The sequence below is a fragment of the Rhinolophus ferrumequinum genome, chromosome 11 (genome assembly GCF_004115265.2).
Source record: "Rhinolophus ferrumequinum isolate MPI-CBG mRhiFer1 chromosome 11, mRhiFer1_v1.p, whole genome shotgun sequence".
Lineage (NCBI taxonomy): Eukaryota > Metazoa > Chordata > Mammalia > Chiroptera > Rhinolophidae > Rhinolophus > Rhinolophus ferrumequinum.
In genome coordinates this window covers 70,412,694-70,429,695 of record NC_046294.1, presented here as the reverse complement: position 1 = coordinate 70,429,695, position 17,002 = coordinate 70,412,694, and the positions used below count along the sequence as shown (strand labels likewise).

Sequence of the window (17,002 nt, the reverse complement as noted above, 5' to 3'; positions counted from 1 at the left end):
AATTATCCTTCAATATCCATTTTTTTTTTTTTTTTTTAACAGGACTTTATTGGGGAACAGCATGTACTTCCAGGACTTTTTTCCAAGTCAAGTTGTTGTCCTTTCAGTCTTAGTTGTGGAGGATGCAGCTCAGCTCCAGGTCCAGTTGCCATTGCTAGTTGCAGGGGGCGCTGCCCTCCATCCCTTGTGGGAAGTCGAACCAGCAACCTTGTGGTTGAGAGGATGCGCTCCAACCAACTGAGCCATCCGGGAGCTCAGCGGCAGCTCAGCTCAAGGTGCTGTGTTCAATCTTAGTTGCAGGGGGCGGAGCCCACCATCCCTTGTGGGACTCCAGGAATTGAACTGGCACCCTTGTGGTTGAGAGCCCGCTGGCCCATGTGGGAATCAAACTGGCAGCCTTCGGAGTTAGGAGCATGGAGTTCTAGCTGCCTGAGCCACTGGGCTGGCCCCCCAGTATCCATTTTTTAATTCTTCTTTTTACAATTAGAACCCCCTGAGTTTTTCCTGACACATATCCACCTAGCTAGAGGTTACTGTTTCCAGCATTGTTTACAACTAGGTGTTGCATGTGACTAAGCTCTGGGTCAGTAGCATAAGAGTGGAACTGATATGAACAACTTCCAGGTCATGTCCTCAAAATAAAGCTGCTAAACCTCCTCTTCTTCTTTCTCCTTACTATGGGCTAGAATGCAGACATGGTGATAGTGAGTCAGCTTTGACCTATGGAGTTGGGGATGCCAGAGAAACAAGATAGAGGCAACCTGAGTTGTTGGACGACCTTAGGAAGACTCTCTGTTCCCTGGACTGCCCATCAGCTTAGATTTTTTTTTGATGTGAGAAAGATACACCCTCTTTCTTATTGTAGTCCTGGTCTGGCCTGGCAATCACCTCTCTGTGACTCTCCCAATGTGGACACCATGTGCTTGATGCCTCCTGCCCACAGCGGCATTTTGACTCCGTCTATTCATGTGTGCCAGCCCACTGGCTGGAGCATCTGTGACTCAGAAGTTACTTCCTATTTCCTCAGTTACTGTGGAACAGATCTGGTTTAGGCAACACAGAAAACTTTCCTGCCTCCCCTGGATTGCAACACCCCTTCTTGAACAACTTCTGAATCTTTTCCTTGGGGAAGGTACATCCTATCCAGGTGTTTTCTTCCTTGGTTATTTTCTATCAATCCTAGGGTATCCTATATTATTACATTTTATAGTATCTCTTTTATCATTGCTAAATGACTCTTTATATAATGAAATTCTCTATGTCATGTTATGGTTTCTATCTCCTGTTTGGGCTCAGATTAAAGCAGTTGGAAACCAAGCTTGAGGGGATACTATAGACAGTATTCAAGCATTAGATTCTTTTGGTAATTAGTTAATTTGAATAATCATTTCAAATTCTTTGTAAACCAAGCCTATGTGGTTTTTTTGTCTTCCTTTTTAAATAATGGAACCACATCTTGCTTTGAGAGAAGCAAGGCTGGCAGTTGATAATAGTTTTATTTACTGTGGCCAAAGCAATCATCTGTACTAATGATAATTAATTTGAGAGAATTAGAGAATTGATTTATTTAAAGAAACTACAAGTAATTGTGAATTTCTTTACTAATGACATAAGGGAAATGAGGCCTGTTAACATTTAAAATAGTTTGTAATGGACATGTGCATCCTTTAAAAGAATGAAATCTTATATTCTCATTAATTCCCTTACGTTTGAAATGAATGTTTAGTGTATCACTTTCTTCTAATTGCTAGAGCCAGGAATACACATGTGATAGGAGTAAATTGCCATAGGATTTATTTGTTTACTTCAGCCTCTTTTAAAACATAGAAGCATGGAAGCTGAATTTAAATTAATTAAGCTGCTAATACTATGTGCCAGGTGACTCTATATTTTATTTGATGCTTGTATCAATTATCTATTGCCATACAAATAATACTGTATAACATGCTTCCCCCAAAACAATGGTTTAAAACAATAATCAAATATTTAGGTTTCAGGCCTATTAGTTGGTGTTTTTGGGTGGACTCAACAGGATGTAATATTGACTGATCTTGGTCATCTATTTAAGACGTGACCAGTTATTGGATGACATAGGATAGATTTAGCTATGACTGCACAGCTCTGTTCCCTTTGTTTTTCTTTCTTTTAGGAGATACTGAGCATTTTCTTAAGATGATGGCAGAGAACAAGAGTGAGAGCAAGTAGAAAGATGCAAGTGCTTTTACAGGCTCTGTCACATGTACTAACATCCCACATGTCAAAAGCAAGCGACATGGTGTATTAGTTTGCTAGGGCCATCATAAAGAAAAATACCACTGATTAGATGCCTTAAAAGCCAGAAAATAATTTTCTCACTGGTCTGGAGGCGTGGAATTCAAGTTGTTAGCAGGTCTGGTTTCTTCTTAGGCGTCTCTCATGGGCTTGCAGATGGCTGCCTTCTTGCGGTGTCCTCACGTGGTCTAGGTTACCTCTGCGCTGTGTCTCTGTGTGTCCAAATTTCCTCTTCTTATTAAGGACAACAGTGAGATTGATAAGGCCCATCTAATGGCTTCATTTAACTTACTCATCTCTTTAAAGTCCTATCTCCAAATACAGTCACGTTCTGAGATACTGGTGGTTAAGTTTTCAACATATGAATATTTGGGGGGAGAGACACAATTCAGCCCAAAACATATGAACAAGCCCAGAGTCAGAGTGGGAAGTGATGGATAGAAGGAGACGCAAAAAATTGGGGCTATTATTTCCCTCAGTCCACCACAATGCTAACAAAACCCCTCAGTGATAGGGTTTTTATTTTTGTCATTTTATAGATGAGGGCAAAGGAGGCTCAGATGTCAGTCCCCACATGTTTATGTTTTTTCATATAGGAAAACACTGATTGACTGAAATGAGAGGTGAAGAGACCTCTCATTTCAATTAGAATTAGAGGCAACTTAGTACATTTGTCTTGCATGCTAGAATAAGACATCTGAATTAGAAGCAACTTAGTACAGTGGCTGGCAGTGTGAGTTCTTAGCAGTAGCCTGCCTGAACTCAAATCTCACCTTTAGCCCTTACTGCCTATTGTACCTTGAGTGAATTATTTAATTCTTATGTAGCTTACCTTCCTGTAACATGAAAATAAGAGTACTACCTACCATATTGCATTTTTAAGGGATTAAATCTCTTAATATATGTAAAGCTTAGAACACTTTTATAGGAAACACTATAAACCATTTGCTCTAACAATAACATTAACAGTAATGATTATTATAACTCTTTCTCTTTAATGTGTGAGACCTATTAAACATAACATAATTCTTTTTTTGATCAGGGTAACATTACCTAATGATTAGGGAGCTGAGCAAGCTAAATAGTTTGGAATAGCATATCACTTATTAACTGGTACTCTTGTAAGATAACAAATACTTCACTAAGAAATTCTCAAGTATTGATTAATTTACATTTTTTGTAAAATTGTAGTGTTTCAAATTTCAGTTTTCTATCACTATAAGTTCATGAGGGGACAGGCCTACCGTGTCAATAAACTATTTAGATTATTTTCATAGTTTCAAACTGATTTATCAACTTTCAGTTTCTCTTCTTTTCAAACCATTTAACATACGGGGATCAGATTCAGATTCTGAGAAACATTGGTTTCATCATGTTACTCCTCAACTCAAACCTTCAGTAGTTCTCTGGGGCCTAAAGGTTGTCACAACTCCTTATTCTTTCATGCAAGAAGTCGGTAGAGTGAGTGCCTCATTTCCCACAATTCCATGTGGTGACTTGCATATGCCTGCCACCTTTATTTTACTCACTTATTTCCCAAAATGTGTTTATCCTTCCAGTTTTCTCTACTTAACCTTTTCTACGCGTTAATTGATTTCAAGTTTTTTCTCCAAAATGTGTCAAAAATAATTACAGTATTTATAAGTAAATACAGGTAAGGTGCTATGTTTTATTAAAATACATGATTACTTTAAAGTATAAAAACTTCCTATTGTTATTCATTTTTGTAAAACACACAAAAAAAATAGAAAAATGTACATCTACTTTCCTAAAGTTCCTTTCTGAAACACTGAGCTCATGGGGTAAAGTCGAATGCCGCAGTCAGCGGCATGGAAATATCATTCGACTATAGACGAATGTCGCAGCAAAAAGGTTAATGAATCTTTCCCTTAAGTTAGCATTAGAATTTGATGTCTGGCAGGATGTGTCTGTCTTTGATTTATCAGTTTTCCACATTGTCTATTGATTTTTTTGTTAGGGAGAATAAAAATGTGTTTTCTAATATAGTTTTTGTACAATTATTGGTTAAATTAAGAATTGTTTATTAAGTCTTTATACTATGCTTATACAAATGTTACTCACAATTGAGTGTTATAGTATACTATGATTATGTTTCTTTTCCCTGAAGGCAATAATAATTTCCTTGCTTATTCATTTACATAGTTTTCTTTGTACCCATCACTAATTTTTCTCATAATAGCTTTGAAGAGCTTCTTGGTATAATTTTCCACAAATTCAATCACTTTGGATCCTTTATCAGTGTTTCAATTTATTTTTCTCTCTGAAACAAGTCCTCAATTCTCTGGCCTGGGTGCATTGTTTCCTATGCCTGTTGCACAGTTTCATCTTAGGGCCTCTCTTTGTTTTCATTCTTGAAATTCCCTTTGCTATTCTTATAGGTAGGACCCTGGTCACTGAGATTCTGAGTAATTTGTTTGTTTCTCTGTGCTTCTTTATGAAAGTTGAGGGTGAACAAAATTTTCTGTAACATTGAGGATCCTTGGTTGCTAAATTATGGTAAAGAAATTTAGCAACCATTTAGCAATTTGATGGTATTACCACATCAAATTTTAATATGTGTTAAAAATTGTGACCACAACCTCCATTTAACAAAGGGACATTCGCTGAAACTGAGTTTTAAACATTTCATCCAAAAAAGGAATTTGGAACTTGTAATTCTTCAGAGATTTTATATGAAAGGAGTAACTTCTGTTTTCTATAACCCTTTGTCCTCATATTACATGACTTTCCTCATCGTAGAAGATGAGATAGATTCTGTATTTACTTTAATGACTAGTGGCTAAAAGAAGCAATCATAAAGTCCAATGAACAAGGGAAAGATTATTGTGAGACAATTTCCCCTCCAGATCATTTAAACAGATTAATAAAAAGAATATTTACTACCTATAGTTGTATCACGTCAGCCACGGATGGGCTGACTTTAACTTTTTGTGATAGTATAAAATTCATTTTTCACCTTTAAGTCTCCTTAAGTTGTCCCCTTTGTACAATGAAATAGCTGAGGGGTGCAAGGTGTTCAGAATCAGTACTTGTGTGTGCATGTATTGTAAGAGGAAAGAGAAAATAAGTGTGGTGCTTCTAAATGGTTTAAGTGCCTAACCAGTATTTCTCATCTTCTGTCAGTTTTCAACAGCATACCTCTGAGAAGAATGTGGGTTTGGGAAAAAAGTATAGAAAACAAATGAGTTTCAGGTTCTGAGTCAGTCAGTGCCATTTTATCTTTTGTGTGATATTGCCAGAGATACTTTTATTCTTTAAAGAGCTCTTTAAAGCAAAACTTTGAAGAAGGAATTCTTATTTTTTCTATTTCACGGTCTGCTGCAAATCAGTAGCATTTTGTATTTTTTTCCTCTCCCTCTATGCCTCCCTCCCTCCTTCCCTACCTTCCTCTTTCCCCCATTCTGCCCTTTCTTTTCACTTAACAGATATTTGTTGAGATTCTCCTATGTGCCAGGTAATATTCTATGTGTTAGGGATATAATGGAGTACCAAACGAGGTCATTGACTCCATGATGTTTTTATTCAATTAGAGGCAAGTGGAGGATTAGGGTGGTTAAGGTTGACAGAGGTCCACCAATTTCCTTTAAAGCAAAAGTACTGATGACCATTATCTGGACACTTCAAAAATTTATTGACCTAAAAGTACTCATCAGACAACTGAGGAATTATTTGAAGTTTCTCCTTCCTTGACTTACATGACATTAAAATATCTCCCCATTCTCCTGTGGACTCCAAGGGATAATGCTGGGCCTTCTGATCTCTTCCTCTATATGCTTCAGATGGATGATCTCACACTCAGCATAATTGTATAGGAGCTTATCATCTTTCCACTAAAGTGGTATTCCTTCCAGAGTTCCCTATTTTTGCCAATTCTCCCCATCACTAAAATTTGAAATTCCTGGTAGTTTCGTTCGAATCATCCTTGATTCTTCATTTGCCTTTCACTGTTCATTTCCATTCATTCACCAAATCCTGATTATCCTTCTTTCATTTCTTTATTCCTTATCTATCTCTTCACATCGACAGTATCTCTACAGTGGTCTTTGAGTTGGTATATCTTTACATCGAGTTTGCCTCCTCCTCCACCAAGGGCTAGCACAAATTCTTCTGCCTAGAGAAATTATTACCAAGTCTACTCATGTTTAATCTCATGATCCCATCACTGGGCTGTATTCCTTCAGTTTAGACTTTAACCAATCCCAGGGATTTTGACTCTTAATATTTGTCATCTCAAACATTGACTTATGTTCACCTATCTTCCCAGTAACGAAACTCTGGCCACACACCCACAATCAGCCTAATTTCCCTGACACTCTCCTGACCTCTGACATGACTCCTGCTTTCTTGATTTAGCGTTAGCTCTTGACTTTAATCTTATTCTATGAAAGTAAAGCTGCATGTCTCATAGCTAATATGCTTTTTGACCCTGTAGAGTATAGAGTATACTCTCAAAGGGTTTGACATTATGTTAGGTTAAGGAGTAATTCTGAATGGCTCAGTCCTTGAACAAATTTCAGAGTTGTAGAAATATGTATGAATGTTGTGGAGGTAGCTACAATTCATACAGTAGACTTCTCCCAGGTATAGTGTACAATGCACTGATGGCTGTGACTTGATCTTTACAGTGTACCTGTTCCACAGAAGAAAACTATTTACTCATGAATTTATTGACTTACCCAACAGGTGCTATGTACCAAGCAGTGCAGTAGAGGTTTGAGTGACAAGATGAGTAAGGTCTGATCACTCTTTTAAGTATCCTTATATTTAGGAAAAGAAAGGAGAGACATATATGTTAAATTACATACATAATTAAAATATGTACTTCATAAGATTATTTTGAGGAGTAAATTAACAGATGTATTTAAAGGGCATAAACCACTGCCTGAAAAATAGAACACACTGTATAAATTTTGTTATTAATTTTACAGTGTTCAAGGGGTAAAGAACTATAGCATTTCCTTTGCATATAAATATTGTTTGTCCATTCACAGACTCTCATGAGGCTTCAACTAGGACTTTACATTGATTCCATGTTCATCCATTAAAAAAACACTTATTTAGCATCTTTTACATGCTAAGACTGTGCTAGGCATAAGGGAAAAAAATAAAAATAAGACGAAGTACTCCATTCCAGATGCTCACATTTCTATTTGTCCAGCATTTGAGTAATGGAAACATTTGAATAATTGGACTCAATACACTCTCTGATTTTTGCTGCCAATGATAAATAAATGTGGGCATTTGGAATTTGTTCAAAATAAAGAAAAATGCAATCAAATTACTAGGGAATATCCTGGGCCTGTATACATTTGGTTAAGTATTCTGCACTATGTATAGCCACAAGATTGCAGCAGGATAAACCATGCTCCAAATGTAACACTAAGCTACAAAAGAGCAAGATCATCAGAGAGGATGCATTTTCAATTATCACAGGCTTTATTACTAAGTATATTTTTCTAAATCCTTGGGAAATTTGTGACCTATAAATGACTAATTTTAATTAAGTGTAGATCCTAACTTAATTATAAGATATAGGGGGAAGAACACAAGATCTGAAATCAGAAGACGAAGGGTGGATTGTAGTTTTATTACTTTCTAGTCATGTAGCTTTGAGTAAATCATTTAACTTCTTCATTTGTGAAGTAAAATGAATAAATACCTTACAGGATTGATTAGAGGATTATAAGAGATCCTCTTAATAAATGCTAATAAATGTTAACATATTTATAAAATAATAAATGTTAGCCATATTTTAAATTGGGCATATATATATATATACACACACACACACACATACACACACACATACACACACATACACACACACACACACACACACACACACACACACACACACACACACTGGGGGAGCCAAAAAATGTATACACATTTTAAGAGATGTTATCTATGTATTATTACTTTTCGAAGTTGAATTGAATTACGGTAGCAATGGGTATAGTACGATGTTTGCTCAAAAGATGGCGTTCACCTAATGAATGCTAGTGTCACCATGCGACAAGCAGGACAGTCAAAGAAAATGGTGGAAGCATGGTTGTCATTTAAGGAGCTCAAGACAATTTTGAAGTGGTATTTGAAATTCGAGAACATTGTGGAAGTACAACGACAATGGAGGCGTGAGTATATAACAGAACCTCCAACTTCACACCACTTGACTTCTACCTGTGGGGGACCTTAAAGGACGTGGTGCACCATAGAAAACCTGCTACATAGGGTGGCTGGTTAGCTCAGTTGGTTAGAGCATGGTGCTAATAACACTAAGTTGCCAGTTCAATCCCCACATGGGCGACTGTGAGCTGCACTCTCCTTAAAAAAAAAAGGGGGGGAAAAACCCTGCTACACTGGTGGTACTTTGGGAAGAAATTGAAACGGCATGTGCAGTGATACAAGTGGATACTTTGGTCAATGTTGCTCAAGCAGTAGTTCCCCGTAATCAGAAGTGTCTGGATGCTGATGGTAACCACTTTGAACACCTCTTGTAATTGCAGAAGTAAAATGTGACTTGTATTCGTCTTTTGTTATTGGTTTATACTGAGTATTACAATTTTAATACAGTTTTTACCTTTCTTAAAATGTGTATACTTTTTTTGGCACCCTCTGTATATAGAGCTGTGTGTATCTGAGAGTATGTATATATGAGCCTTTGTTATCCATATTACTTCCCTTGACTCCACAGAGGATTTGAAAGTACTATTTTCTTTGATATGTCACAAAGTTTTCTACACATTTTTCTTGATGTTCACTATGAGTGGGAATTCTGTTTACTTTGTCTTTATGACTTAAGTTACAGAGAGAGCCATGTTTATATGTATTCAGTGAATACACAATAAATTCATAAAGAGCATGAATTCTTGTATATAGTGAGGTGTCCAGCATACTGGGAAATTCTAGTGGTTTCTAAATAACTCACCTGGGCTAGATATTAATATGCTTCAGTTTCTTGGAGCTCAGTCATCTATTACAACAATGACCATAGGGTATTCCCTTATCTCCATTTTATGCAAGCTTACTTAATACCCTTGCAACAGCAAATTGTCATGTGACATGCTCTAGGAGAGATTTGATATCAATTTGTCAAGCATGATTTAGGAATAATGAAATCCATTTGCCAAGATGTGGTGGTGGGGATGATGAAGTGTTATGCTAGAGATTCCTTCCAACTCCACCTATTCCTTGACTTACTAAACAAGGACATATCCTCTGTGACTTATATTGCAGGTTGGCTCTTCCCTTAGTGGCTGTAAGACTCCCATCAAAATAATTTGGTGATGAAAATGACGCTGGTCTAATTGAATTCTGTATGAACCAAGAGTCACCACCTTAGGTTGGGTTTAGCCCTGAGCACTTAACATTCAGCTCAGAAGTTCAGCCGTGTGGCACAGCCAGAGCTGTTGTCATTGTGGCCTTTAAGCCTAGGAAGATATTTTTTCTCTTTAATACAGAGAATAGGAAGCCAGGCATGTGCCTGGAATTGAGATAAATGTAGGCACTAACCTCGATCACTTAGGCGCTTTGAAAACCTGACACCTCATCAGCAAGTAAAAAATCAGCTCAGCCGGTCTCAATAAAGCTGATTTCAAAAGCTAAAACTCAATTTTTGGCATTCCCTTCAAAGGTTCATATACTTTATTTAAAGAAATAAACCAAACTCTCACCCTATTCTCCTTAAGAAGTAGTTTTAATGAGTATCAGTAGGTTTCCCAAGTCTCTGACATAGAATTCACTTCAAATTGATTTTTAAAAATTGGGTTGGAAGCTCTAAAGACAGAATTCCCTAACTCACCCTGCTGTGAGAAACTGTGTTCACCTCTCCATTGTCTGATGCTGCTTCATTTAACCAATGATGTTTTAAGGGCTAAGATTCAGCCTTCCATTTCATTTCACTGGGTCTCTGAAAGACAATCTAATGTTAAAATTGGCCCGTTATCTAGACTGGTTTAATTTGTGCCTTAAAATGCTTTGGAAGTAAGTTTTGATTAAAAAGTTACACCAGTGATGCATTTTCAGTATCACAAAGCAAAATCTATTTGAAAAAGTTATTCCTGCATGCCAGATTGAGCAGAAGCCTTAATTCCCTTCAGTAGCTATGCAGGCAAAAAGAAATTAGGAGCCTGATGAATAAACAGGAAGCCATAAAAATCACAGACATCTTTGCTATCTGTCTTGTTTTTCCATCGAATGGATTGTGCAGTCAAAAATTACAACCACAATCGAATGTAAGTATTTTAAGAATGAATATACACATCTTTTTTTCCCCTGAAATAACTATTAACAACTAAAAAACATATGTTTCAGTGAATACATTTAGTTGAATCATAAACTACATTTCCAACAACTGTCTTTTTAAAGCCAGTAGAGACAGCTACACAAGAGGATGTTAAAGCAAATCAAGCTCTCACAGAGCCCATCTGTGCTCTCTCAGTGAGTCTCCAGTTACTTTTCTCCAAAGTGACTGTTAGCTGTACAGGTGCTGCCTTGTTAAGGGATGCCCTGTTCTCTTCTTCCAAATGAGCCAAGCTGGCCCGGTGGCTCAGGTGGTTGGAGCTCTGTGCTCCTAACTCTGAAGGCTGACGGTTCGATTCCCACATGGGCCAGTGGGCTCTCAACCACAAGTTTGCCAGTTCAACTCCTTGAGTCCCACAAGGGATGGTGGGCTCCGCCCCCTGCAACTAAGATTGAAACATAGCATCTTGAGCTAAGCTGCGGCTGAACTCCCAGATGGCTCAGTTGGTTGGAGCATGTCCTCTCACCCTCAAGGTTGCCAGTTCGACTCCCGCAAGGGATGGTGGGCTGCGCCCCCTGCAACTAGCAACGGCAACTGGACATGGAGCTGAGCTGCACACAATTAAGACTGAAAGGACAACAACTTGACTTGGAAAAAAGGCCTGGTAGTACACACTGTTCCCCAATAAAGTCCTGTTTAAAAAATAAAATAAACGAGAAAATTAAGACTCTTCTTGACTCTTGAAACTAGGTGTAGAGAATCTTGTTCATCATGGAGAAGTAGCTGAAGATATTGAATTTTGCAAAAACTTAACATAGTATTGGATGTTTGCTATTTGCAGTGTTTGATCTGTCCTATGTCAGGAGGCTGAGGGAGGTGAGGCAATGACAATGGGGAAATAATAAAACTGGAGAAAGGGGGTGGAGTTGGTGTTGGATGCTGGGGTGAATGGAGAGGAAATGAAAGAAGCCTCTGCAGCCACCAAATCCTAGTGTCCAAAGTTAAAGCAGAGTCTAGAGGCAGCTGTCACAAGATATGAATTCAACATAGCAGACTGAAGGTCAAGGGTTTGAGTCCTAAAACAACCTCAAGATTAAAATCTGTCAGGGAGTAGAAAACTACTTGTTCACTCTAAGGTAATTCACTTGTGCTCTTATGATGAGGTGTCTTCTAAAGACCCGAGTCTCTGCTTTTGCAAGATGAATGGACTTCTTGCCACATTAGAGGTCTAGGGTTCTTGAAATGTTTTAAAGGGCAGAAGAATCACTTTCTTGAAAGTGCAGAGGAGGTCATTAATTTAATTCAGCATGGAAACCAGTAAAATATGAGATTTTTAATTTTACTGCAAATATCAATGCTAATTCATATGAGGACTGACAAGTCGGTGAACTTGTTGCAACGATGTTGCTAACCGTTTTTGATATCAGAGGGGTTATTCATTATGAATTTGTACCAGCTGGACAAACAGTTAACCAAGTTTACTATTTGGAAAGGCTGAAAAGGCTGCATGAAAAAGTTAGACAACCTGAGTTTTTTGCCAACAATTCATGGCTCTTGCATCACGACAATGCACCAGCTCACAGGGCACTGTCTGTGAGGGAGTTTTTAGCCAGTAAACGAATAACTGTATTGGAACCCCCTCCCTACTCACCTGATCTGGCCCTCAATGACTTCTTTCTTTACCTGAAGATAAAGGAAATATTGAAAGAAAGAGATTTTGAGGACATTCAGGACACCAAGGGTAATATGACAACAGCTCTAATGGCCATTCCAGAAAAAGAGTTCCAAACTTGCTTTGAAGGGTGTGCTAGGTTCTAGCATCAGTGCATAGCTTCCCAAGGGGAGTACTCTGAAGGGGACTGCAGTGATATTCAGCAATGAGGTATGTAGCACTTTTCCTAGGATGACTTTGCGACCCTAATTGTCCAACCTCATATATAGGAGTCAAGTAATTCTTACACTTAAGAAAATTACGAGAAATGGTTAAAAATTGAGACCTCCCTATAAGTCTGCCCCTAACATTTACATGCATAAGGGTACAAGTAGAGGCCATGCCTTTGACCTGTGACTCCCTTACTTTCTTTCTGCTTCTCTTCAAACCTCCACTCTGCTCCACACTTGGATGTCTAAGTTTGATCCACAAACCTACCCTTGGTCATCAGCAGCCTTTGGGCATTCTCCCTTTGCCTAGAGGTGCACACACTAGAACTGCAGTCTGTGTTTGGGAGAATGGAGCTGGGGAAGGAACTGTGCAGGCCCTGGAAGTGGATTTGAAGGCATTCAGGTAAGGAAGTCCAGGGTTAGGAGTACCTGGGTATAGTTTAAAATGGAAGGGTTGAAGGGGATTGGGAGGGTTTGAAGGGTGAGGAGGTGGTGGAAATGATGGAGGTAGGGCTCCAGGTAGGCATGTTCACTTGGCTTTACAGACTTTTTGTCCCATGGGGAGGACGACAGCCTGACAATGACCAGAATCGGACTTTCTGAAGCCTGGAGCCTAGGGTGGGGCTGTTATGCCTGAGTCTATGGATGGAATTGCTTTCTTATGACTTTGTCATTGTTAACAGATAACTTGGCAAAGGAAATCTTTCCACATCTGGCCTCCTCCCAGTGTCATCTTCCTAATCTCCATCTCATCTCAATCTCCAGTGACCTTACAATTCTTCTTTTTCCACCAAAACATTTGGCCATTCATTATAATAATAATGAATAATAATTAAAATATTATTTTCTGTGTTGTTCCCTTTCTGGGAAAAATCTTTGTACGACTACAAAGCTCCTAACAACTCTTGAAAACCCAGCTCACATGTCACAAACTCTGTGAAAGTTTTCCTGGCCTCCTCAGAAGGAGTTAATTGCATCCTCCTTTTGGTGCCAGTCCTTTGTTTGTATCATTATAACACATATGTTGTTTTTTAAATTATTTGTCTGCTTTCCCCCCTTCTATTCTGACTCCTTGAGTCCTCAGTATCCAGCAAATTACCTGGTATACAATAAGTACTCAGCAATATTTATTGAGTTGGTTAGATCATTGGATTGACCCTTCTCCTATACCAGGAGGAATTATACTTAAGATTTTCTGCCTGAACCATGTCTTGCTCAATCTCCTCACCCCCCCACATTGACATCTTGTTTCCTAACTTCCATACCTGTCCTAGACTCACTCTAATATCTATTTTCTGTCTTGTTCCTGAATTCATTTTTAGGTTCCCAGGCAAGTTTTTGACTCTTGTTTTATATGACTTTTCTACTTGTGTTCTCATGAGAAATGAGAGACAGAATTTAATTGATAAAGTCAACCTGGCTAATGAAATAAATTTGAAAGGCCTAGCTAATTGTTACACGATAATAGGGACATAATATGGTGAAGAGGTGTTTTAGAAAGAATGATTTGACTGGTTGTTTTGAGATTAGTTGAGGCACAAAAGGATAACTTTCAGAGTGGCTTTTGGTGGCTGAGAAGATTAGTACCGTCTCGGAACCAAAGAATTTCAGAGATGATGGGGCTTTAATGATCATCAGTTTCTATCCCCTTATTAATAGCTGAGAATATTAAAGAACCACAATGACAATAGTAGATAGTGACTGAGCCACAATCAGGGCCCAGGCCCGTTGACTTTCACTTAGTTATCTTTCAATTCTTCATGGCTGTCTAGGTTCAATTGGATATGTACTCTATCTCATTTAATACATCGATTCAAGTATTTTTGACCAAGCTTGAAATTACACGTATAGTTCACTCATTTATTTATCATTTTATTAATATTAATGATGAGGCCAATGACAGGAATTGTGCCCAATGACATGGGATAAAAGACAAATAAAACCTTTTTGCCCTAATGAAGTTCATAGTCTAGTGGGGGAGATAATTACATGGTGGTGGGAGGGAAGATGGACAATGACACAGATTCTGTGAGAATATGACATCAGATCTGGGTCTTAAAGGATGCTTACACTTTTGGCACTAAAAGGATTGGATGAGGCGAGGTAGCCGATAGGGCAGAGGTTTAAATCCCTGCTCTGAGCAATTGACTTAGGTTATCTGAGTCTCAGTTTTATCACCTGTTAAATGACAATAATAACACTTACTGGACAGGGTTCTTGAAGGATTAAATGTGATAAAGTGTATGAAATCCTCTTTGTGTGGATGAGTTTCCTTTCCAGAGAAAGTCATTCTCTGATCAGAAGGCACATGAATAAGACTGTCAGGTAGATTTGGGGCCTCAGGCTATCCTTAGTCACTGCTCTCTTTCAAGTTCTGGTTCATATAAGAGACCGGAAATAGACATGGAAGTTAGGAACAAATTAAAGCATTAGCTTTATTACTGGTAAAACTGGATTGGAAAGCTCTCTTGCAGAACATCTGGAAAACTGCAATTTCTTTTTAGGTTCAGAACCTAAAACGTGGCATATTTAAATTTTAATGAAAATCAGCTAAAGATAATATAATGAAATGGAAACAATCAGGCAAGGCAGCAAGGATGTACATATATATTTTGGAATAAATTGGCTACTTGGTAGTTGGGGCAGCTTGTAGCATTATATTTTGTTTTCTTTCCCTGTTGTGCCCCTCCTTGAGGGGTTTTCATACATTTCTGTCCTACTAAACTTAGGAGTGGGGACAGGACTGGTGTTGACAATGAATCGTGGTGGAAGTGGCAGGCGTTACTTGCTGGGGAAAACTTTAAAAGCCTACATGTGGTTTTCCATGTCTTTCTTCCCTCTACCACCAGATAAAGGCTGTTCCATAAGCTTGGATCTTGGAGTGAAGATGATGTAGAGCAGAGACGTGACTGACCCCTGATAGGTAGGCTTCTTGATCAGAAAAAAAACTGTGTGTTATAAACCACTAAGATTATTGGATTATTTGTTATTGCAGCAAAACCTAGCCTGGCCTGACTGATCAGTAGTCATTAAGTCATACCATGTAAACAATTATTATTTAACACAACAGGTCAAGTTTCTTTGTTAAATCCATACTTGTCTAGATTTTGTGGTTTTGGAGGGAGTTCCATATAAAGTTGTTGAAATTTTGCATATCAGTGATTTTGCATGGCTACTCCCCATCCACCAAAATAAGACATGCTGAGAATGAATATCTATTTTTTTCTATTTCATTTAATTTTTTGCAACATATTTTTCATACTTTTATGTATTTGAATTTTCTACTCTAATATATACATATACATTTGTGATATTTATCTTATAGATTTATCTTATGTTACATCTAAATAACTGCTAGCAAATGAAAACTATATATATATATATATATATATATATATATATATATATATATAGTCAAATGGCAAATTTAGCATCCAGTGATTAAAAAAAGGTCTGATTTTATAGTTTTGATTTGTACTGTAAAGCTGTTTAATATAAACTTATACAATTTATATATAATGATTACACAGAACAGGTCTTATAACCAGAGTGGATTAGAGAAAAGATTAGAGACAGGATCAGACTTACCATCTTCAAACATAAAAGATGCAAGATTTTTTATTACTTCTGTAGTTTAAATTTTGCCAACCACAGAACCTGTCTGTTGGTAAATAAGTCTATTCTCCAACCAATAAATAACAATTGAGCATCAAGTGTTCAAGATGCTGTGAATAAATGCAAAAGAAACAGGAAGGGCAGATTTTATTCTTGATAAAATTAAATCTGGCTTTAGCCACAGCAGCCACTGAGGAGCAGCAGATGTGGCTCTCTGGTACCTCATGGCCGTGGGCCTCAACAAGGGCCACAAGGTCAGCTAGCTGAGCACAGCCGCCTCCATGGGCACCTCACCAAACACACCAAGTTTATGCGGGATGTGATCCGAAAGGTGTGTGGCTTTGTCCCCATGAGTGGCGGCGCCATGTTGCTGCTCAAGGTGTCTAAGGACAAGAGGGTGCTAACGTTCATCAAGAAAAGGGTGCGGACACGCATCTGTGCCAAGTGGAAGAGAGAGGAGCTGAGCAATATCCCTGCAGCCATGAGGAAGGCAGCAGCCAAGAAGGATTGAGCCCCATCCCCTCTGTGTGTAGTGTAAAAAAACCTTTTCAGGGGAAGAAAAAATCTGAGATAAGCTCTCTTCTATGAAAGGAATGTGACCATTTGCAAATGGCATAAGTATTGCTAACCATATATCGGAAGTTGCTGACAGGATTTAGAATTAAAGGTAGGAAGTATTAAATGGGAAAGGATTAATATGATATTACAAAATGAATTTAAAAATGACCTAAGCTGGCTTCTGCATTGTCACTATATTCAAATTATAGCTGAAGGACAGCATTACTATAATTAGGGAAAATCCCAATGGAAATTAGCAGACTCAGTATAATGTAAATGTTTGCTAATGACTATAGAAATCCCGTAAGTGGTATTCTCATTAATGATGCTCACTGTGTAGACTAACACTTCTTGTCACATTCAACAAGATCAAAGCTCTGCAAGGATTGTTTCATTTAAATTTCAATCTCTGAG

General features: G+C 38.0%; 1 pseudogene; it reads left to right on the top strand.

Annotated features, from left to right (window-relative positions):
* The window catches only part of LOC117029772 (60S ribosomal protein L36-like), a 29,131-nt pseudogene extending 12,590 nt beyond the window's left edge, over positions 1–16,541 (top strand).
* The last annotated feature ends 461 nt before the right edge of the window (positions 16,542–17,002 follow it).